This window comes from Balaenoptera ricei, chromosome 3, assembly GCF_028023285.1.
Source record: "Balaenoptera ricei isolate mBalRic1 chromosome 3, mBalRic1.hap2, whole genome shotgun sequence".
NCBI lineage: Eukaryota > Metazoa > Chordata > Mammalia > Artiodactyla > Balaenopteridae > Balaenoptera > Balaenoptera ricei.
In genome coordinates, this window is record NC_082641.1 from 33,363,609 (window position 1) to 33,386,418 (window position 22,810).

General features: G+C 38.8%; 1 protein-coding gene across 2 annotated transcripts in view; it reads right to left on the reverse strand.

The window, feature by feature from the left end:
* DAB2 (DAB adaptor protein 2) overlaps nucleotides 1-22,810 on the reverse strand; it is a 335,672-nt gene that overhangs the window by 98,780 nt on the left and 214,082 nt on the right. Inside the window, exon 1 of one of the 2 annotated variants that reach the window (XM_059916289.1) lies at nucleotides 18,092-18,178. The exons of the other annotated variant lie outside the window; for it this stretch is intronic. The gene's annotated coding sequence lies outside the window, so the exon portion shown is untranslated. Of the gene's footprint in view, nucleotides 1-18,091; nucleotides 18,179-22,810 lie in introns of those variants that run through there. 2 annotated transcript variants of the gene reach the window in all.

Genomic DNA, 22,810 nt, shown 5'->3' on the forward strand with positions numbered 1-22,810 from the left:
CCTTTCTTAGGATATTACTTGGCTGCAGTAGCAGCAGGAGTGGGATTCTGTGACACAAGACCTTTTTCCCCAAATGTTTAAATTTCTCTTGCAAATCCCCTATGCTTTTTTCAGGGAATGCACCTGCCAAAAGATAGAGAAGGTGAGGCCACCTATTCAGAATAGACAGAAGATCTTCTAAGCCCAAAAGCCTGGCCAGGAATAAGAAGACTGAGCAGGGATGCCTCAGTTGTCCTAAGAGAAAAGGCAGCAGAGACTTCTGGAAGCTGCAGTACAATTCTTGCCTGGAGACACTGAGCTGCTCCAAGCCAGGCTCTGCTTCCTGACTCATTTGACTAAAGCCCACTATGCTGCCCTGTAGACTATCCAAGACACCACATGCCAATTAAATCTGCATTTAATTTAATCTGCAGTTAAAGTATTTGCTTCTTCTGTACTGCATCTGAGTCCTGGAGATCCTGGGTACTGTCAACATCATGATTCCCCAATCCCTCATCATTCTATTTAACTTATCTGAATTCATGTTGATAACCTGAAGAGTGTAACCCCTGCCTACACTGCTGGCCAGTGGACTAAGACCCAACATAGTAAAATGGACATTCTGGACTGTTCCTAGATGGTTATGCCATTCTCTTTACTTTTTATTTGACTTGTCCAGGCCATGGTAATGACTAGATGGAACCTTGAAAATGTTAACCATTACACAGTAAAGTCTTTTTGGTACAGAGTTCTAGGAAAAAACTATTTTAGAGTACAAGAGGGAATTCTGTCAGAAGCTGGTAAAATGCATGTTGTGAATGAAGTAGTTAGAATACACTTCTTTTGACGAACAAAACTTTAGGAAAGGGAGTGTATGGGAAGGGAAAACAATATTCAACCATCCCAAAATAGCTGGTTCATTACTACAGGAAAAAGATAAGACAAAGGCAGATTAGTCACATTTCCTTATTTGTTATTGTACCGAAATTATCCAGTGAATTGCAGTGTCATTTTGCATTACTACTGAGACTTCTTAAATGCATCAAATCACTGAGAATGGAGTAGAAGAAAAAGAATTACTTAAATCAAAGCACAAGTTTTTAAAACAGTGAGTGACTCAGGTTAGTAATACGTATTCCTTTTTTTTTTTTTGGCAGCAGTCTAGCCCTGTTCCTTTAAGCTATCTGGTTCACTCCAGGTGTACAGAGCTGACAATGAAACCAAGTCTTGGCCATCTTAGTTTGCTTCTGTTTTCTTTGCTGTTCTCATATTCGTACAGATTAGCTTTAAATCTTCTTGGCCTACAAATGGGACCCTCACTTATTAATATATTCATTCAACATATATTTATTAATCATCTATCTTGTGCTACGTACCACCCTATGATTTGTCATCTTGACTTACTTCATCTCCTGCCATAGGAGTGATTCACATATAACAGTGATGTTTCCAGCTTTCTTTTTGTTTCTCTATTCACCTGTAACAGTAAAAATAACAGTAGCTAATACTATATGGCATTGACCTTGTGCAAGGCACAGTTCCAAGTGCTTTATATAAGTTAACTTTTTTGACCCTCCTGAGAACCCCATGAAGAAGGCTTCATTTTTATCTCTATTTTCTAGAAGAAAAAGCTGAGGTACAGTTTAGATGTTAAATAATTAAATAATATCTCTGAGTATAGCACAGCTAGTAAGTAGCACAACTTGGTTTTGAACCTGGGCAGTATAGCACCAGAGGCTGTATTTTTAATCACCATGGAATCTCTGGTTGCATCTACAAAGCCCCCATTAGTGGCACATCTCTGCTTTGACCTAGCCCTCCATGGAAGTCCTTCCACCTGATTCATTCCACTCTGAAGCAGAACTCAGAAAGGACATTTGAAACTGAAGACCTGCCTACTGCATACTTTTCGCCTTAGTTACAAAGACAGTTCCAGTAAATATAGTAAATTTTTTTCTAAGCTAGTAGTTTCTTTCTTTTTTTTTTAATAGTGTTAATTAGAACATTTGCTTTCCCCTAAATGGAGGCTGTATTTTCTTCATTAGTAAGATATCATATGTTCTCATCCTAGTTAATTCTAAGATGATTTATTTCTGTAATGTCAAGTGTTTCTTAAATATGAGGTCATTCTGTGTATTTAATTTTTCTTGGCTAATGTTCAGCATAATCATTTATACATTAAAAGAAGTAAAAGTTTTAATTCAAGGTCAAAGCCTTGGGCACACATTACATTTAGACAGCTCCCTTTGTGGCAGAAGTCATGTTGTTTAGCTCATGATCCAAAGATGGCACATGGGCCAGTATCGAGTAGCCCATGAGTGATCTGTCATCACAACTCATTTCTTTTCCCAACACTTCCTTGATTTTCTATGGACCTTCTCTTAGATTCACCAAGATTCCTCATCTTCCACTCATGAAATTATACTGATTCACAGTCTCTGTTTTCTATCTTTTCATGTGAGAGGTTTACTGGGATATAACTGAATGATTGAAAAGTTCTAAATAGAAAAATATATTAAATAGGGAGAAAGTCCTTTTTAACATTTTATAGCAACAAATAGCTTCACAATATCCAGAAAATGGTCACATAAATCATCTATAAAGGGAAAGAAAACAAGAACTTTAGACTTAATGAAGGTAATGATGATTGCTTTTGTGGTGTGTGTTTTGGTAGAGAATGTATTTGAAGATCGTAGGAATTCCTAAGACCTTGTTGGGAAATAACAGGATGGCAGGAACTAGGATCCCCCATATAGCACCCCTACCCCATTACACACTCACTTCTGATATGCCATGAGTTGCCAGGAAAACTCTACACACACACACACACACACACCCCACACCACACCATACACCACATATGTATGCTTCAACTCTTCTCCTTTCTCTCTGCAAGGTCCGATACCTCATTCTCTTTCCAAAATAAGCAGAGGAATAGGCATATAATTTAAAATGACAGACTTACTAAAGACATCTCTTGATGTGCTAATTTGACAAAATGCCTTCACTTGGAAATACGTTATGGTCCAGACAGGAAATCAGGAGGTGACATTGTAGTCCCAGCTTCAATTCATTGATCTCTTGAGACAGATAAGTTGAATAATTCAAAATGAAAAATAAAAAAATTACTCTGAGAGCTGAGTCATCCAGTTTGTATTCCATTGATCCAATTATCTGGACGAATGCCAAATCCCCATTTTATTTTATGCTGTGAATGCCTTTTTGGTTGGTATGTCTTGTGAAAGTACTTTGTGGTTCCTGGGGGAAAGTCACCCTGTGGTACTATCAGCAGTTTTTCTCCTTCTGACTTTTTAGGATAATAACTTTTGTTTTTACAGTCAACACTTAGAAATTCAGGATAATGTAAAATGCCCTAAGCTTATGACCCAATTTTTATAGAACTATCCTCATTTGAAATATTTTATCTTACCATCCCCATAAACCACTGTCTTAGAAAAGTGAAGCTCTTACAAATGTTGTCTTTGGATTTGGATGGACTGAAATTTGAATCACAGCTCTGCCACCCACTAAGCTGTGTGAACTTAGGTAAGATGTTTTACACTTTGAAGCCTCAATTTTTTTTCATATGTTCTTCCATTTTAGAGTTTGAGGATAAAATAAGATTATGCATGCAAAGTTGTAGTATAATGGCTGTCTAGAAAATGCTCATAAATATTAGCCATTATTATTGGCAAATTCAAATATTTTGGGGTCATACTGTTTATTCTAGATTGCCTTTTATATCTAGAAACTCTCCCCAAGTTATTTTTGAAGTCTAACATATTTTATTTGTAAAATATGATGACTCTATCTAAAGAGAATGGAGATTATATTAAACAGATAATCTCCATGTCTGTTTTAAATTAGTATTTTGAACTTTCTTCTCCTCAGTTACGAAGAAATGAGTAAGTAACTGAATGGATTTGCTTGAAACTTACTTTTATCCCTTCTTTAACTATTGATGTTTTATGAAATTGCTAAGTGAAATAGTGCAGGGAAAGAAAAGAAGAGGTAAATGACACAAAATAGCAAATTGCATAATTATTTCCTGAATATTAGATAAGACAGAACATTTCTTCCAAAGTGTTAAAATAAATCCCTGTTTGTTCTAACTGCAACTTTGTGACCTGGTGAAAGGGAGGAATGATTAGTCGATTTTATGGTGGGGGAAACCGAATATGGAAATTCCCAGAAAACCTTGGCCCAATTATTCATTGCTTATTAATGTTGTTTCCTCCAATCACTGAATCATATTGTCTATTGGCTGATCCATTCTTTTATTTCGATTAGGCAAATATCTATTGAGCATCTTCTATGTGCCAGGCACTATTCTACATGTTAGGGATAGAGAAGTGAGCAAAGCAGACCAAAACCCCTGCCTTCGTGGAGCTGACAAAATAAGTAATTAAACTGCCTATTATGTTATATGGTGATACATTCTATAAAGCAAATTAAAACAGGAAAGCAGGATGGGGAGTAGGGTTACAATTTTAATGAGAGTGGTGATTAGCAAGGTGCTCCCTGATAACATGACATTTGATTCAAGGCTTGAAAGAGATGAGGGAGAGAGTCATACGGGTATCTGGGAGATTTGCCTTCCAAGAAAAGGGAACAGCATGTGCAAAGACTTTCAGTAGAAGGATACATACAAATTTAGGAACAAACTGTCCAGGGTTGAGTGGACAAAGGAGGGAGTAAAGGAGTAAAGGATGGAAAGGGGGAGTGTCAGGAGTTACAGGGTCTGGCAGGCCATTCCGATGACTTTGGGTGTGAATGGGACTAAGCTGCGAGGGCACTTGGAGGTTTCTAAACAGAGGAATGGCATGATCCAACTTCAGTTTTATTGGGATCACTCTGTCCTGGGTGGAGAATAGACACTGGGGAACGAGGACTGAAGCAGGAAACCAGCTAGGAAGATATCGGAATAATCTGCACAAGGCTCTAGCAAAGGAGGTGGTGAGAAGCAGCAAGGGCCGACAGAATTGGCTGAATATATTGGATGAGGTCTGTGAAAGAAAGAGAAGAGCTGAGAATGACTCCAGGGTTTTTGGCCTGAAAAACTGGAAGGGTTGAGTAGACACCATTATCTGAAAAATTCAATGTCTTTGGTCCAGAAATAAAGCTGCAAATTCAATCAATGGTAAAATCATTTTATTTGCACTGTACTCATTGGAAATGTGTAAATTTAATTTAAGTAGGGGCTGACATAACATCTACCATTGCTTTTTCTGGAAATAATAGATGGTCTAAAGAAATAAATCATATAAACAAGACTCCAGAAAATGCTCTTTGGACAGGAGTCTGTTTCAAAACTTAACAAACAGATTTTTAAGCAAGAATATTCTCCTGCCTCCATCGCAGACTTAAGCAAAGATAATGGACCCAGGTTTGGGTATTTTTAAAAGTCTCCCTAGATGATTCCAACCGCCAGCCTTCTCCTTCTCCTCGCCACCCCTTCCCTTTAGGCTGGTGAGAACTACTGTATTCTATGAAGTTAGCTGATGTTTTAAGTAGGTGCAAAGCAACTTGGAAAGGGTTTGTATATCATAAACCATATATTAGTTATGTTTTTGCATTCCTTAAAGTGGGTTCCTTCAGGAGCTCTATCTGCATTTTGGAATTACAGTGCTCCAAGAATCTTTGAAATCATCTTAGTACCATCCTAGACTTAATGGTGTATGCTGAGGCTGAGAGATTGATGAATGTTTCCTGGAACTCTATGCTAAGACACATTCTGAGGCTGCTTCTGGGCCTAATAGAAAGTTAACTGAGACAGATTAGTAAAATTGGCCATGGGAGAAGGATGGAAGGTTACTTGGCACATACCACGTATCTGCCAGCTTGCCTTGTCCCAATCTCTCATTTCAGGGAACTTTGCCTGAAGCCCAGAGACTGTTAGGGGTCCCAGTGTTCCGTCCAGCACGGTCCACACGCTAGGCTGTCTATGTTACCCTAGAAAAGAAATGCCCCGATACACACACGTGCACCTATCTCTATGTGTAAGAACCTAAATGTTGAAACTCTATAGCCTGCAATCCAGACTTTTCACTAATCTAGACAGATCTGAATCACTGAACTTTTACTGTGTATGAAGGGCAATTTCCTTGAAAGAGCCTTTCTGTTGTTTTTATTTGTTTCTTCCTTTCATTTTATTTTATTTTTAAAAATTTTATGATTTGGCATGAAGTGGAAACAATGAAATAAAAACAATATTTTATAGACTACAGTGGATTTACAGCTAACACTATGATCCACAAAACCGGGCATAAAGAATTTGTTCTTTCTGTCTCCCAGGCCATGGAATGTAAAGGAAATGGCTGAAGAGCAGCTGCAAACAATTACTAAGCATTTTCAATGGTCTTGCGAAATGCCCTGAATTCAGAGCATCCCTTCAGAAGCCCAGATTGCACCCGTCTGAAGAAGTGCCCCACCATTGGCCAAATTCATATTCTGCCCCTCTTCGGCAGGGTTTCCTCATCAGACTTTATGGAGGCTCTGTCTCCTGACACCCTGAAATAAGAGCCCCTCTCTCTTTTTCATCTCGAACTCCCTCTCCTTGCCTTGCCTTCATTCTGTCTTCCAGAATGTATTTCTTATGATTCCTTTAGTTTCAGCACATCACAATTGCAGACACTGGCTGCTGGAGAGACACAATCCACCCTGCACACGCAGGGGGAAATTTTCCTTTCGTCCTGTCCAACACGAGTGAGCTAATCATGAAAGGCTGCCCGCATGAACTTTCTTATTATTGCACTGGGGATTCCTGAGTTTTAGTCAACGAGAAAAGAGACTTTTCTGAAGAAACTTAACTCCTTAGACTGACATGTGAAATCCACAACATAAAATGCAACTAGAATGTGCATGGTAAACTGTGGTTGCCATAGCCAACTTTCACTTGTGTCCAGAGAGAAAATACACTGTAGGTGATTGGTAGGAAGGGTAGCTGAAAGAAATTTCAGTAACTCAAACGAAGATCTGGATGGGAAGACTGGATGTACTGATGGCATTTCAACCCTGTTTATAGCCATCACATCAGGCTCTTGATTACACAGTGGCCTCAATTTACATCATAGAGACCCAAGAATGTCAGCAATTATGGACTCACCTGGTATTTTGTTAACAATTTACCCCTCTGTTGCGGCCAGAGTGAAAGAATAACTTTGCACTGTAGTTATTCAACCCAACTAGGTCAGGATACGGATGAGCAGAAAACTGGCGGAGGCTTCAGAAAAGACACTTTGATCTCTCTTTTTCTATATTTTAAAGGAGTAAATAATTGGATGAAATAGAAACAGTTTTCTGACTACCATACACTCAGGTGTTCTACATGTTAGGAAATAGGAAGAAAGGGCTGACTTTGTGCTCTAGCCCTTCTGGCAGGATGTGGTGACTGTGTGCCCTGTCCTGTGTTACAGCATGAGGACCAGGGGGAGGAAAGGAGCAGAACAGCTCCCTTTACGGGCCTCCTCCCCACCTCTCTGCCCGCACATCTTGCCCCCTTGGCATAGACATTCTTATCCAACTTCAGGCATAGGCTCAAGGGGAGGGGAGTAGAGACAGCAAAACTCTAGAATCCTTGTCACTTCCACACTGGGTGGCCTCAGATCTCAGGGTGAAACCATGTTAAGGAAAATGATTCTCTTGGTGAGTCCAAAGGAAAATAACATGTTCTAATGGTCTGTCCTCAAGTACGGAAAATATTCCTGAGAACGTCATGTACGAAGCTTGAGCAAAAGAATGTGTGCTGGTGAGGTGTCAAAGTTGAACTCCAGGACGCAACTGAGAAAGCGTAACAAAGGTGCTTAAATCATGTAATGAAAAACACATAGTCTAGATTTAGGGTTAGAAAGAAAGTATTCCCATAACTCTGGATAAATTATTAGGAAACAAACATTTTAAATTGCAGCCATCTGAAGCAAAGTTTTAGCTGCTGTTTTTTCCCTTTTTCTGCCCCCACTCCCATATTTTTAGTAAAGAAATGATGTTTTGTCTACACGTGGTGTTACTCTCCACGGGGCCACATGACAGAATCATCACCTGCATGTGCTGGGTGATCAGCAGTTTGCATAGCATGACAAATCCATTCTCAAATAAGGATTTTTGGTAATGAATGACCTCTGTGTTTATTTTTTTTGAGCAGTTCACATTTAAAATTTTTTAAATTTAATAGGCAATCTTTGTAAAGAGAAAATAAACATCCACCTTATGGTTATAGATGTTACAAAGATTGGCAGGAAGTGAACCCAAAAACGAATTGGAGAACTATAAGAAGTCCTACAACTGCTGAGATTTACAGGGACCCGGTCAAAAACTGGGACTGTTTAAGCTCAAGTAGCTAAGGCTGAGGATACTGCATTATTATTGAAAGAAACTGAAGTCATATATATATATATATATGAAGTCATATATATCTTGTCCATTTCCATTTTCTGTGGAGATAGATTAAATAGGAGCACAGAGGAATTAGGTAAACTAGTCGACATAATAGATTGTTGATGAAAAATTTAAAAGAACTAACAAGCTAGGGATGTATGTATGTGTTCAGATGGGTGAATCATATGTAGGAATTGAAGAGAGTGAGCCCTTCACTCTTTGAAGACCCATTCAGTTGATTCTCTGGCATTATTACTGGCTTCACAGACTTTTTCAGAGAAGTTACTCATTACGTTAATACTTATAACTTGTTTAACCATTTCAACCAAGGTGAGCAGTCACTCTCGGTACAGTTTTACATGTAGAGCCAGTTTAGATCTCTGAATTCCTTCCCAAAGAAAATGAAAGTAAAATTTTAAAAAAGGAATGTTTTTGGCTCATAGTTTGCCTTGTTCTGGGAAATGAATATGCTCCTAATCTTAGAAGTTAGTTTCCTAATTTTGGAATCTTGCTACATCACACTTTGACTCCCAAATGTCTGTCATTTTCACTCCAACCAAGCATTTGATTCCTCAGTAGAGATTCTAATGTTCAGACATCAACCTGCTAGTCTTTTTAAAAAATTTCTTTCTTTTAAACTTTAAATTCTGCAACTGTGAAATATAACGTACATTCAGAAAAACAAAATTTAAAACTAGGGTTTAACAAAGTGGTTATAAAGAGAATATCCACGCCACTATCACCCAGAACAGAAATACAAAGCATAACCCACCTGAAACCCCTTCTCTCTGCACTTTCCTCATCATAACATCCTCTCTCCTTCACTATAATAACTTTTATGATATTACTTTCCTTGGTTTTCTTTACGGTTCAGCCATGGTTCCTGAAGTGCCCGAGAACTCAAAGTAGTAAATCGTAGGTCTTGACTCCTCCTCCAGTGCTCTTAAGAGTTGTTAAGTGTTAGGAAGAAACCTTCCTCCCACAATTCCAGTTAGCATAGGTCTCCTCTTTGGGGCTTGCTCTCTAAAAACTGTTTTTAATTTTAAACAAAAAAAAAATCAAGAGTCTTGAGGAGATGCAGCAAATTTAGTTTTTCTGTTACTTCTTCTTTAAAACAGTTTTACTACTACTATACCCATCCTTAAATAATATAGTCTTATTTGTCCTATTTTTGAACTTTATATCAAGGGAACCATACTATAAATATTCATTTACTCAGTATTGTGATTTATTCATGTTGGTTAGTTAGAGCCTTTTCATTTGCTTTGCAGTATAGTATTCCAGTGTATAAAGACAACCCATGCTACTGTTGGTTAACATTTGTGTTGTTTCCAGACTGGGGTTATTATGAGCATGCTATGAGCATTCTTGTTCATGTGCCTTGGAAAAAATGTCACGCATTTCTGGGTCATAGTGCTATATCACAGGCTTCGTCTTTACTATATGATGTGGAACTGTTTTCCAGAGTCATACAAATTTATCTTCCCACCTATGGTGCATGAACGTTTCTCTTTCTCCACACCCTCACCATCACTTGAACTCGTGACACTTTTCAGCTTTGCTCATCTATGTATTCCTCATCATGGTTTTAATTTGTATTTTCCTGGCTACCAAAGAAGATAAGCATCTTTTCATATGTTTATTGTTGACATAGTTGCCCCTCTTCTGTGATATGACTCTTCAAGTCTTGACCATTTTTCTGTAAGCTTGTCCTTTTTTCCTTATTGATTTGTAGGTCTTTATATACTTTGAAATCTAGTGCTTTGTCGCAGTTTTTATATATATTATAAAATTATATATATATACACATTGTATATATATAAAATCTCCCACAATGTACTAGAATATATTCTATTTTATTCATATATATACATATAAAATCTCCAATCTTTTCTTCAGTGTGCTGTAAGAATAGAGGGTGGGCTGTGTGCTAATATAATGATTGATATGGATTTAGAAGACAAAAGAGTGTTAAGATTTACACTGGTTTGATGTTAATATTGTACTGCCTTCTTATTTACTATTGTACTATCAAATTCAGAGTGTATGAAATCATTAGCGGAATAGTATCATGCATCAAAAGAACAAAAGAAGACTCTAAACCTAGAAAGGATCCTAAAGGTAATTATTAATATATCCCGTCAAAAAATTCATGTTGCTGATTTAAAAATGTGGCTCAGCCGTGGTTCCTGAAGTGCCCGAGAACTCAACGTAGTAAATCATAGGTCTTGACTCCTCCTCCAGTGCTCTTAAGAGTAGTTAAGTGTTAGGAAGAAATCTTCCTCCCACAATTCCAGTTAGCATAGGTCTCCTCTTTTTTTTTTTTTTTAATTTTATTTATTTATTTATTTATTTATTTATTTATTTATTTATGGCTGTGTTGGGTATTCATTTCTGTGTGAGGGCTTTCTCCATTTGCGGCAAGCGGGGGCCACTCCTCATCGCGGTGCGCGGCTCTCTCACTATCACGGCCTCTCGTTGGGAGCACAGGCTCCAGACGCGCAGGCTCAGTAATTGTGGCTCACGGGCCCAGTTGCTCCGCGGCATGTGGGATCTTCCCAGACCAGGGCGCGAACCCGTGTCCCCTGCATTGGCAGGCAGACTCTCAACCACTGCGCCACCAGGGAAGCCCCATAGGTCTCCTCTTTGGGGCTTGCTCCCTAAAAACTGTTTTTAATGTTAAACAAAAAAAAAATCAGAGTCTTGAGGAGATGGCAGCAAATTTAGTTGTTCTGTTACTTCTTCTTTAAAACAGGAAATACTTGGGGAGAAAATGTCCCTTATTTATTTCCTACAGAACGCTGGCTTTTCAAGCTTTCCGATCAGGCTTCCTGCCTAGAGGGCTGGGGATCTTAATTCCAGAAATCTGCATTGTCGCTCAGATCCAGAATCCATCTGTGGTCGATGGCTGCTGGGAGGCCCAGTGCCCCTGACCTATACAAGCATCATCCCTTCTTGATTCCCAAGGCTCCAGGCAGTATGTTTATTCAGGACTTTGGCATTTATGTTTGCTTGGCACATTTAGTCCAATGGAATCTTTAATGGCCACTCTGACTGTTCAGTGCCAATTTCAAAGCTGGGCCTCAAAGGAAAGAAATAGGGAAATAGGAATAGAACTTGGTAGGGAGGAAGACAGCTTAGAGAAATGGCAATTAAAAATTTGTTTTTTCATGTTATGCTTTCAGGAGTTATTCAGTTTTCTTGATGGCATTAATAGAAGCATTTGTTGGCTTATGCTTGAGTCTTTATAAACTGTATTTTATATGACTCTAAAAATGAAATAGAGCAAAAAAACTAATTTTAAACTTGCTGTATCTCCCCAGAGCAGAAAAAGGATGTGGCAGTGTATAAGTGAAGCCCAAACTGACCATGACAAAATGATAGAGCAGTGTCATTTTAAAAAGGAAGCTCACTATTGGGATATATAAATAGACATAAACCAACAGTTCTCTAAGTGTGGTCTGATGACCACTGGTGGCCCTTATGTATGCTCCAGGTGGCCTTTGGGCTGGTCACTTATAATTTTAGTATTTAAATACAACTACCTTAATACTTTCTCTGTAGTCTAGAATAAATCAGTTTATAGCCCTTATCACTGTCTCTTTAAAAACAGCATCTCTCAATCATTTTGGTCAGGATATGTGGTCTCTGATGCCCTGTGCCGTATGGAAATGGTCTGTGGTCCAGAAATATATAAGATGCCCTGGAATCACATAGATAGACCCTTTAAATAAGCTAACGTTTATTGCATGTCCAATATGTGAGAGGAATTGCACCAGGTAGTCCTAAAAAAGGATTTATTGCCCCCAACTACTTATTGCTCTATCCTAGCTTCTGATGGAAGGGAATGAGTTCTAGAAGGGTTAGGAGTGTAGACTTTAATTCTTTTATAATCTTCTGAGTGTTCACATTTCTTCCAGAAAATGGACATCTATCTACTTATAAAAATCTTTAAAAAATATAATGTTATCTAAAATTAATCGAGTGATTAGCCAGTGACAGGCACTAGTCTAAAGCCTTACGTATATTAACTAATTCATTCTAAGTTTAAAAATACTAAGTTTGGTGTATTATTTTCCCCATTTTATAGCTAAGGAAACTGAGGTACATGGACATTTCTTATGGTCACACAATTAGTAAGTGATGGAGTCAGAGTTTAACCTCAAAAGTCTAACTCTAGATTCTCACCCTCATCTGAAACTTTGTACTGACTTGATTCCCTAAGGGTTTTATATTTGGGGGAAAAATCAGCAACACAGAAATTCAAGAAATAATAACAAATATAAAAGTCTACCATAGTCAGCACTGGGTTCAGGGATGTTTGTGCAGATTCTAGCTGGTAATGGAGAACCACTGATTTTATACTCTTACGGGCCCATTTGGATAGAAGATTATGTGTCCAAATGCTTACTCAAAATCTCACCCTGATGTGGTTGCATCAGAATGTCTTACTTGGGGCAGCACACTGCTAGGGTTCCATTTAGCAGCCTGGAGCTAAGTGGCATTCTAGTACCTCTGGGAGGCCCTGGATTCATGTCACGAGCACAGGAAGCAGTGAGTAGTGGGTGCAGTAAAAGTGTGGGCAGAACCCCTGAGAAAACAGGCTGCCACACCCATAGAAGGCTGGCCAGTCCAGGGCTGCCCCTGAGTCGAAGGTCCATGAACAGCAAGGCCTCCAGTCAAACACCGAGGCTGCACCAGGGGAGGCTGCTGCAGGTACAGAGGTTATCATGGGGGTTGCTTGTTCCTTGGAGCTCTCCTCTCTTCCCACCACTTCTCAGGTGGCTAGGAACCCACATATGTCAGTCCTCTAGCTTAATATCTGAGAAAGGGTATTTAAGAGCAACCTAGGAACCCTGGAACATGTACGCATGCAGTTTGGAGAAATTCCCTAATGCACATTTTCTTATTCATATATGAGTAACAGGACAAAACATCATGGGGCCCATTAAAAGCTTTCATAAGATGGAAGAAGAGATTTAACTAAAGGTGTTGTGGGAACCACAAGCATTTGCAGAAATGAGAAATAATTTTACAAGTACCTGCTTTGATTCTTAATAAAAATCAAGAGCATATGGACTTGTAAACTAAATATGAGGTGAGATGATAGCAGACTGGGATTTCAAAACAAAACACAACAAAACTTTTCTGGCTGGGAGGCAAGCAGAAATAAATAGGAAACTGTAAATGGGATAGGGAAAGAATAAGAGAAAACCAAACTATGATAACAGGATTACATTTACATGAGAAGAAGAACTGGCACAATGGAAACTGTAGGAGATAAATGGAGTGAGTAGGAAGACACAGATGAAAATGTGTTCCAGAATCAGAAGGGACAAAGAGACAAAAATGATTTCAGAAGACATTCGATATGAAAGGCATAGAAGGAATCTCCAAATATGAATAACATATGCCCCAAAGGAAGAGATCAGAATAAATAAGAGGGAAGGAACAACAGCAAATATAATAGAAGAAAAATGTGCTGAAGACAAATCTGATCCTGTAGGTTGAGTGTCTTATCCCATCTCTGGTAAAATCAGTTTAAACACCAACACTTTAAAGGGCTTCTGCTGCCCAGGACCCATTCTCCTCCTTGAATTCTTCTTAACGTGGGAGGACCTCTTAGTAGGATTAAGGGAGTGGAAATCAGATAAAAATAGAAAGATAGGTGTGAGCTCTCAGACATGGCTTGTGCTCCAAGATACTAAAGAGGGATATAATTAACATATAAAATAGATGGAACCTCATGTGCTTGTGGGTATATTAATAATCTAAGCACAAAAGTTAATTAAATCTTCCATTTTGCTAAGAGCACAGGCCACACACTCAGAAGGTTGGAGCACGTAGTCTGAGCCCACCTCCAACTCAATGCACAGCTACACATTTCATTTATCCTCTCTTTGCCCCACTTTCCTCCCCTGTGAACCTACTGCAAGATGGCATTATAAGTAGGTGAACAAAACCACACACATAAAACTTTCCCATAAATGTGATGTTACTAGGAGCACAGGCACCGCTAGGTCAAACCTGGTGACTGGACTGCATCTCTCAAGGTGAAGGAGCCACACCAGGTGATTCTCTAAGAAGAACGTAAGTTGAAAAGCAAGATCTCCGATTTGTGGATAAAAACATCTTCACTTGTTAAGAAAGACACGTACACTAACCTAAGCAATTGCATTTCTCCAGTTCCCGGACACATCAGATAAAAATCATTAAACACACATCAATCATGTGGAATAATAGAAACAGTCACAATAGTGGAAAGTTATCACAGGATCCACATCTCTTGCTTTGAAAATAAGCTTGTCAGCTTTGCTTCATCATTTATTTTCCATAGTGTTTCCACTTTGCTTGATCAGTGTTCATATACCAGCAGGAGACTTCTATCTCAGAATAAATAATATGTGCCTCAAGATATTCTCTTCACTGTACTTTAGAATTTTATACTTATTATAAGAGCACCTCACAGCAAAACTCAATACAAGAACAAAGAAATAATGTTACAGAGAATGTGTCTTTAGGCTGTACTCAAATGTTTTCCAGAACATTTCTAGAAGGATTCCATAGAAACACAGCTGCAGGAAGAGGTAGGCATGCTATTGTCTTTCTGGGTTCCAGCACTACTGACTCTGGTACAAGGGAGTTTATTATTAGAACCTCATGTTTTCATGGATATATTAGTACTTCCAAAGAGCTTTGGCTGTTGGGGCCATGACAGAGGGAGGGCAACAGTTGTCCAATCCCTGAGTGTAACCCTGCTGATCAGGGCCAGCACTAGGGCAAGGCCATGGAGTCACTTGCTTTGGGAACAGAATGTACAGAGTGCCAAAAAATTCAGTCATCAAGACAAATAATATTTGAATGCAACATTTTGAAAAAGAAAAATAAGTGCAAAAAAATCCACAGTGAACAAAATCTGGAGGGAATCATTGTATCAAAATTTCAAATGAAGACAAGATCAGAACATCATTTGCAGCTGAAATCAGATTACAGTGAGCACAAGTACTGTCTTAAAGAGGGGGTAAAGTTAGGAAAGGACAGACCAAGGGAAATGGACTGAAGAGGGCAGGAAAACACTTCTGACTGAGTGATGGTGAAGGGGTTTTAAGATTGATTATTGGCACGCTCACCTCAGGAATGTTTTTTATCCCTGGCTAGAGAGAGCCACGGCCCAGTTACCAACAAAACTCTTGCAAAGCCTAGAATTTAAGCGGAGGTGTCGGGGGCACCAGGCTTCCTCTGCCTTCAACGCAATTTATACAGATTCATTTGGAAGCAGCCATGTGCTCTTGTGTTTGAGGGACTGGGGTGGATATTTAAGTGGATGTTAACCCAAGAGGATAAACGTTTATTCTAAAAGAAGAAACCTCCCTTAGCCACACTTTTTTCAATCCTTGATACACAGACGCTGGCCAGTGAGCGTGGGTGGAGCAATGTTCTTCTCCAGAGGGGACCGTGAGCTCCTCTGGGGGTAACTCTGCTGCCCTCGTGCATGGTTGCTGGCTGCACCGCAGGCTATTTGCATAATGTATGCGTGGCGCACTGCCACAGCCCAGCAGGTCAACTGCCCCGTCATGGAGGGGGAACCATTCTCCCACCCACACCCAACCTAAAACAGTTATGGTTGTTCTGGGTATTGATTCCTTCCCTTTCCCTCAGCAAAGAGGAGGGAGGTGGAGAGGAATATGATTAGTAAAAAAAAAAAATACATCTCAAGCTGAGAAGTGAATAGATGATTCAAGAGTCTTCCACATTCTTTCTACTGCCTTGCTCAAAGTAAATGGCAGGGATTTATTTTTCTTCTTCTGTTAAATTCAAGTGTGGGTTACATGGCTTTCGGGGTGAGCAGTTTATTCTTTGGTCCACTTTCAGCTTTAGTTCGTATCTTAGTACTGGAATACATATATGTGCTCCTAAATTAACATCGATTCTAAATATCCGCCCAGACCGAAAGGTTTAGGATCAAACTGGGTGGCAAGAGCCACAGTGACGTGCAAATCATTATTCCAGCAGGTGAAGGATGAGTGGTAGAATTTGGAACTTGTTCCTGGGGCCTTAGCCAGAGGGAAGTCTGTGCTGGCCTTCAATGCACTAGAAGCACGCCCCTGCCGCACTACCTCCAAGTATCAGATGAGGCAGCAAACTTGAACATGCACAGAGTCACTGAAGCTCAGTTTATCACTCTTTCTTTTCTATCAGCATGATGAAATAGGCCTGTAAGAATTGAACAACCCTCTAAAGTAGATTGGGAAAAAGGATTTTTATAATCTTAGGTTAGGAAGGGCTTATAGCTCCTCTTCCTCACTCTGTATATGGAATGCTTCTCTTCAAAGAAGTTTCCCTGCCATAGTTGATGCCACATGAAAGATGTCATATTTCACATGGCATTTTTATACTGCCTTGTATTCCAATTACTTGTGAATATGTCATCTATTCACATACATGTATATGAATTTCTGAAGGGAATCACTGTAGCCTATTCATCCTGGAATTCCTTGCATAGTGCCTTGAATATACTAAGTGTTTACTAAAAGTGTGTTAAAAGAATGAATGAATGACTGAATAAAACTATAAAGTTTCATAAATTTAAGTTGGTCAACATGCCATTAGGCAAATATATTTTTAAAAAATTGGGGCCTGTAGCTTGTAATACTCCCCAAATTGATCTACATACTCAATATAATCCCTATCAAAATCCTGGATAGCTTTTGCAGAAATCAACAAAGTGGTCATAAAATTCATATGGAAAGGAGCTGGATAGCTAAAATAATCTTGAAAAGGAATAAATTTAAGGGACTCACACTTCCTAATTTCAAAACTTACTGCAAGGCTACAGCAGTCAAGACTGTGCAACACTGGCAAAAAGATTGACATACAGGTCAATGGAATAGAATTGATAATCCAGAAATAAACCACATTTACAGGCAACTGATTTTTGACAAAAGTACCAGACAATTAAATGGAGGAAAGAATAGTCTTTTCAACAAATGGAGTTGGGAGAATTGGATACTCACTTGTAAAAGAATGAAGCTGGACTCCTACCTCACACCATATACAAAATTACAAAATGGATCAATGACCTAAATGTAAGACTAAAACCATAAAATTCTTTAAAGAAAACATAGACTAAATCTTTTTGATCTTGGATTAAGCAATGGTTTCTTAGATAGGATACAAAAAACAAAAGCAACAAAGGAAAACGATAAATTAGACTTCTTCAAAATTAAAAACTTTTGTGCTTCACCATGAAGAAAGTGAAAAGACAACCCACAGAATGGCTTTTCAAATCTTCTAACAAAGAAATGAATCTTGAAGCAAAATACCCCTTTCTAACTAGAACAAAAGTATTTTAGCAGTGATACAGTTCAGATTTGGTGACTGTGGGAACATAGGTGCTTTCATTCTCTGCTGCCTTTTAAAAGAGTGCTTTGGCAGTACCTATCAAAACAAAACTCTAATGTTCCTTGCTTTTTATTCAGAAAGTCTACCTCTATGAATCTACTTTACCAAAATGCTCACAAAAGTACACAACAATTAATGTACAAGGATGGCTATAGATGGATCATTTATGGTAGCAAATATGGAAAAAACCAAGGCCTATCAATGGGGAGAGGCTTAATAAATCATGGTAGAGTCTTCGTTTATACAATGGCTGCTATCCCATTTCCACAGGAATGAAGTAAAAATCTGTATAAACTGACGTGCAAACTTGTGCGCAATAAATACAGTGAGGGCTTACCTGGTGGTGCAGTGGTTGAGAATCTGCCTGCCAATGCAGGAAACACGGGTTCGAGCCCTGGTCTGGGAAGATCCCACATGCCGCGGAGCAACTGGGCCCGTGAGCCACAATTACTGAGGCTGCGTGTCTGGAGCCTGTGCTCTGCAACAAGAGAGGCCGCAATAGTGAGAGGCCCGCGCACCGCGATGAAGAGTGGCCCCCGCGTGCCGCAACTAGAGAAAGCCCTCGCACAGAAACGAAGACCCAACACAGCCATAAATTTAAAAAAATTTAAAAAAAAAGTTACTTAAATACAGTGAAAAAAATTCATGATACATGACAATCTGTACAATGACTTATTTCATAATAAACATAAAACAAAGCTATTGTGTCCATTTTTTTCTGAAGAGACACCTAAATATTATTAATTAAACAAATACCTGCTGTAATTTATCTTGGCTTATGCTGTAGATCAGTGCTCACATGAGAAGCAGCTTAATTCCAAATAAAAATACATGGAATTCAAATATTTGCCCTTTTCATGTTCAATGTGGAGTAATATTGGAAACTGCTCTTTGTTTATTTTATCTAAGATGTCTTCAAGTATATACTCGAAATTTGGTGACTATTCACTGAGCCAATTTCATGTAATATAGTAAAAGACTAATAGGCAGAAATATGATTCAAATTTAAAGACATGCACATATAAAAGCCCGGAAATATTTACACCAAACAGTTTTCAGTGGCAATGTCTTAGAGTATGGATAGAAAAAAAAGAAGAAATGAACAGGGCGGGGGGCATATTTTACCTTTTATTCTCTCCTCTTCTAAATATATTTGAATTTAATACTGGCATTTAATAGTATGCTTTCATAATTAAAAAATAAAAAGTGAGCTAAATTATACATAAATTAAAATTACTAAAGGATTAAAATGCAACTACATTTGGAAGATAACTTTTTTTTTTAAATAGTGTAGTTTGCTTTTTTTTTTTTTAATTTACTCTTTTTTTTCTCTCTATTCCTGGAGCAGTAAAAAACTGTCCACTTCCTTGAGTCCAGTTTTTCTCTCTATAGATTTTGTCTCTTCCTAGTTAAGTAGTATTGAGACAGACTAGCTTAAACTTATTATATTTAAAAGCCCCAGCATTTTGCAGTCTCTAATATGCCTTGCATTCTGCCTCTCTACCAGGATAAGGTCTCATTTGTGTTCAACTGTTAATATTCACTTTTTGTTATTCTGTTGGTTGGACTGACTTTAAGATTGCATGAAAAGATTTGTCAAATGGCATGAGCCATTATTAAGAATCTAGAGTGTTCCAAGTTTTGAGACTTGCACCAAGTGTTTTCAGTATCACTTACTGTTTTATGTGTATGCTTGTCAAAAGCAATTTCTCCTGATTCAGCAAAATTCAATGCTTTCTAACAAATGATCGGGAGGGTAAACAACTCATTTACATGGGGAGGTTTATATTTTCAGAAATGCCTCAAGGGAACCTTTCCAAGAGGCCAGAAAGGAATTCAGCGAAAAAGCAACAGCAGGAGGATCCTGTATTTCTCTGCAATTCAGCAGTACTGGTTGCCAATACCAACATCATAACATTTCAGAGCTCAATTTTCCATATTTTGAAACTTCATACAGAGATTCCATCAAGCAAGTCAATCTGCTATCAAACTCGACTTTGTCTGTTAGTTGCTGAACTTTCTACTTCATGGCTCCTGAGCTAAGCTGCTAAAAGTTTTACATCCTGAGAATAAATCAGAAATGATGGGAACTTGTATTATTAACTCAGTGATTCTCAGACTTTGGCTTGCCGCAGAATTGCCTGGAGGGTCTGTTAAAATGCAGATTTCTGGGCTCAGCCACAGAGCTACTGATTCAGAGAGTTTGGGAGAGAGCCTGAGAATTTGCATTCCTAGCAAGTTTTTAGGTGGTGCTGCTGTGATTCTGGGCACCACGCTTTGAGAACTGCCTTATTAACTCTTTAGGCTACTAGGGCCCCAATAACTAGGTATTTTAGCTCACTAAAAGGTATCCTTCCGGCTTTCAAATTTTAAGGAACCCAGATATTAGTGACATGGTCTCTGAATCTGGTTATTCTAAGAGGAGAAGAGGATGGTACATGTCGCTACAGGTTTTCTAAAAGAACTCATCTGGGAGCTGGTGAAAATGATTCATCATGAGATGCAGATGGTCTTTTACAAGGGTGCTGATTATTTCAATGTAAACAACTTCTCTGACCTTTGTTTGACACTGTTGAACTAACTGGGGGAAGTGGAGACTCTGGGCTTAAAGGTAGGTACCGTGCTTTAAGATTTCATAATTTTAACATTCCAAAATAATGGCCTCTAACCCTGTGCCAGTCCTTGCTGGAATTATCCATAGCCCCCAGGGACAGAATATTGAGGAGTGACGGATGCTTCTAGGTCACTTCGTTAGGCTTCTGATCATATAGATAGTTTTTTTAGTCTTTAAAGCAAAATCTGTGTAGTTCTGCTGTGTCATTCAGCAAAATCACTATACTTGGGATTGGTTTCTTTTGGTGTGGAGACTCTGCTAGTTAATTCATAATTCTATTATTAATTAAAAGTGAAATCTATTAGTGTTACAGCATAAACTGGATCTGTGCCAGGAAAACTGGGACCGTATAAATATCCAACTGAATCAGCAAATCCAGTGTTCCAGATGCAGTGTTCATTGTTTTATATATACTTCAATGTTTTCTTTTTACTGTGTTCTATTGAAATGGGCTGAACTTTTATTTTACCACCAATTTAGTCAAATTGACTTTCAACTGAATCATACTCATTGGCACAGTTTTCCAGAAAGCTGAGGTTTGCCTTATGAGAAGCCAAAGGCAACTCCAATTTTTGTTTGAACCATCACTTAGAGTGGGAGGAGGCTGTATGAGCCTTCACTCCACACACACTTAGCATGCAAAAGGACTACGAATTCATCTTCACTGGGAATTTGGGGGAATTATAAAATTGGAGCACATTATTAAATTAATAATGATATTTAGTATTTATAGATGTTTTCACCATTTAAGCATTCCTCTAAAAGTGCAATTATCATTTCCATTTTACAGTTAAGAAAGATGAAACATAAAGGGGTAAAGGGGTTTCCTTAGGTCCTAAAACAGCTACCTTGTAATACAGAGGGGGCAGCATGGGGACACTGCTGGGACTGGAGTCGAGGTTCCCTCACTCCTACTTTATAGTTAATAATATGAAGGAGAGAATGGACTTTCTAGTCAAAAACAGCTGGTTTTGATTCCAGCTTTTGTCCTTATTAGCCACATGACAGTGAACAAATTACATAACCTCTCTGAGCCTCAGTTTAGTTATCTGTAAAGTGGGGCTATTGTCTTCTTACTTCACACAGTTGTTGTAAAGATTAGAGCTAATTTATGTAAAGTACCGAGTACATAAGTATTCAAAGATTATGGTGATTATTAGCACATATCGGGTATTGGAATTCCAAATAGTAGACTCTGTGAGGCCAAGAAACAAGTCTCCCTTGCTCACTCTATGCCCAGAATCTAGCACAGTGCCTGGCAGAGAAGGCATTCATTGAATATATGTTGAATGATTAAAGCACCACAAATAGTATCTACTTGTCGTTTAATTAATCACGCGCTTGACATGGCCATCCTTATCCAGATTGTAAAATGCGCAAGAGGCCATTCCTGTGGCCTGATCACATCTGATTGCAAATAAAACCAGGGAATCATGATAGAGACCTTTTACCATTTGCGATGCTCTCTCCTAAAGAAAGAGAATAACAAATTGCAGTTTTTACTCAGAAACCTGGTGGAGATGGAAGTAGAAAAACTTGGAGGGGCTGGAATTCCTGAGCTATTATAGAAAACCCAAATAGATTCCTGATCCTGGGATGGGAATGCATAGCCCAGCGTTAATTGCTATGGAATAGACCCTTGTGTCAAGATTTATGAGGCCCAGGCCAGTAAGGGCAAGCCATGTCTTCAGCTTGTACACAAATGTGTGTATGCACATAAACTATTCAGAGTAGTACGCAGGGAGGAACCTCTCCTTAGATAGATTTTGGGATGTGCCTGGTGTCCACCTCCCCTAAACTGGTAGCCAAAATTGATCACGTATGCGGTAAGTGTATGGGCCAGACAAGTCTGGATCTGAAACCCAGCTCTTCTGCATTCTAGCTCTTTACCCTGTGCAACTTGCCTAACCTTCCTGAGCCTCAATGTACCCATCCATTAAATGTGGATGATAATAAAACCTAGACACCTAATAGGGCTGTGGGTGTTAAATGTGATAATGCATGTAATATGCCTGCACAGAGAAAACACTAGACAGATACTGGCAATGATGATGATGATGATGATGTATGAAGTTGGAAAGGGTCCCAAACATGATACACTGGTCAGGGAGGCTTGGATAGAGCTCAGGATACAGGATCTTCAGTTGGGTGAACAAAGGGGAATTGGTGGGTGCCAAAAGCAGAGATAAGGGCAATCCAAACCCATTTTCATCTATTTAACAATTTTACTTGATGATAACTCTGAAAGTTGTGAATATCAGTGAAAACTGCCCTAGTTATTGCACTTGACAGGTCAGCATTATCTAGTTTTTTACTGTTCTGCAGATTCAATATTGGTTTGAAATCTGAGTTTTTTTGCATACCTTTGCAATGACAGAATAAGAAAAATGCCAGAATATGTTCAGAGATAACACTCCTATTGGGATCCAGCAGACCAGTTTA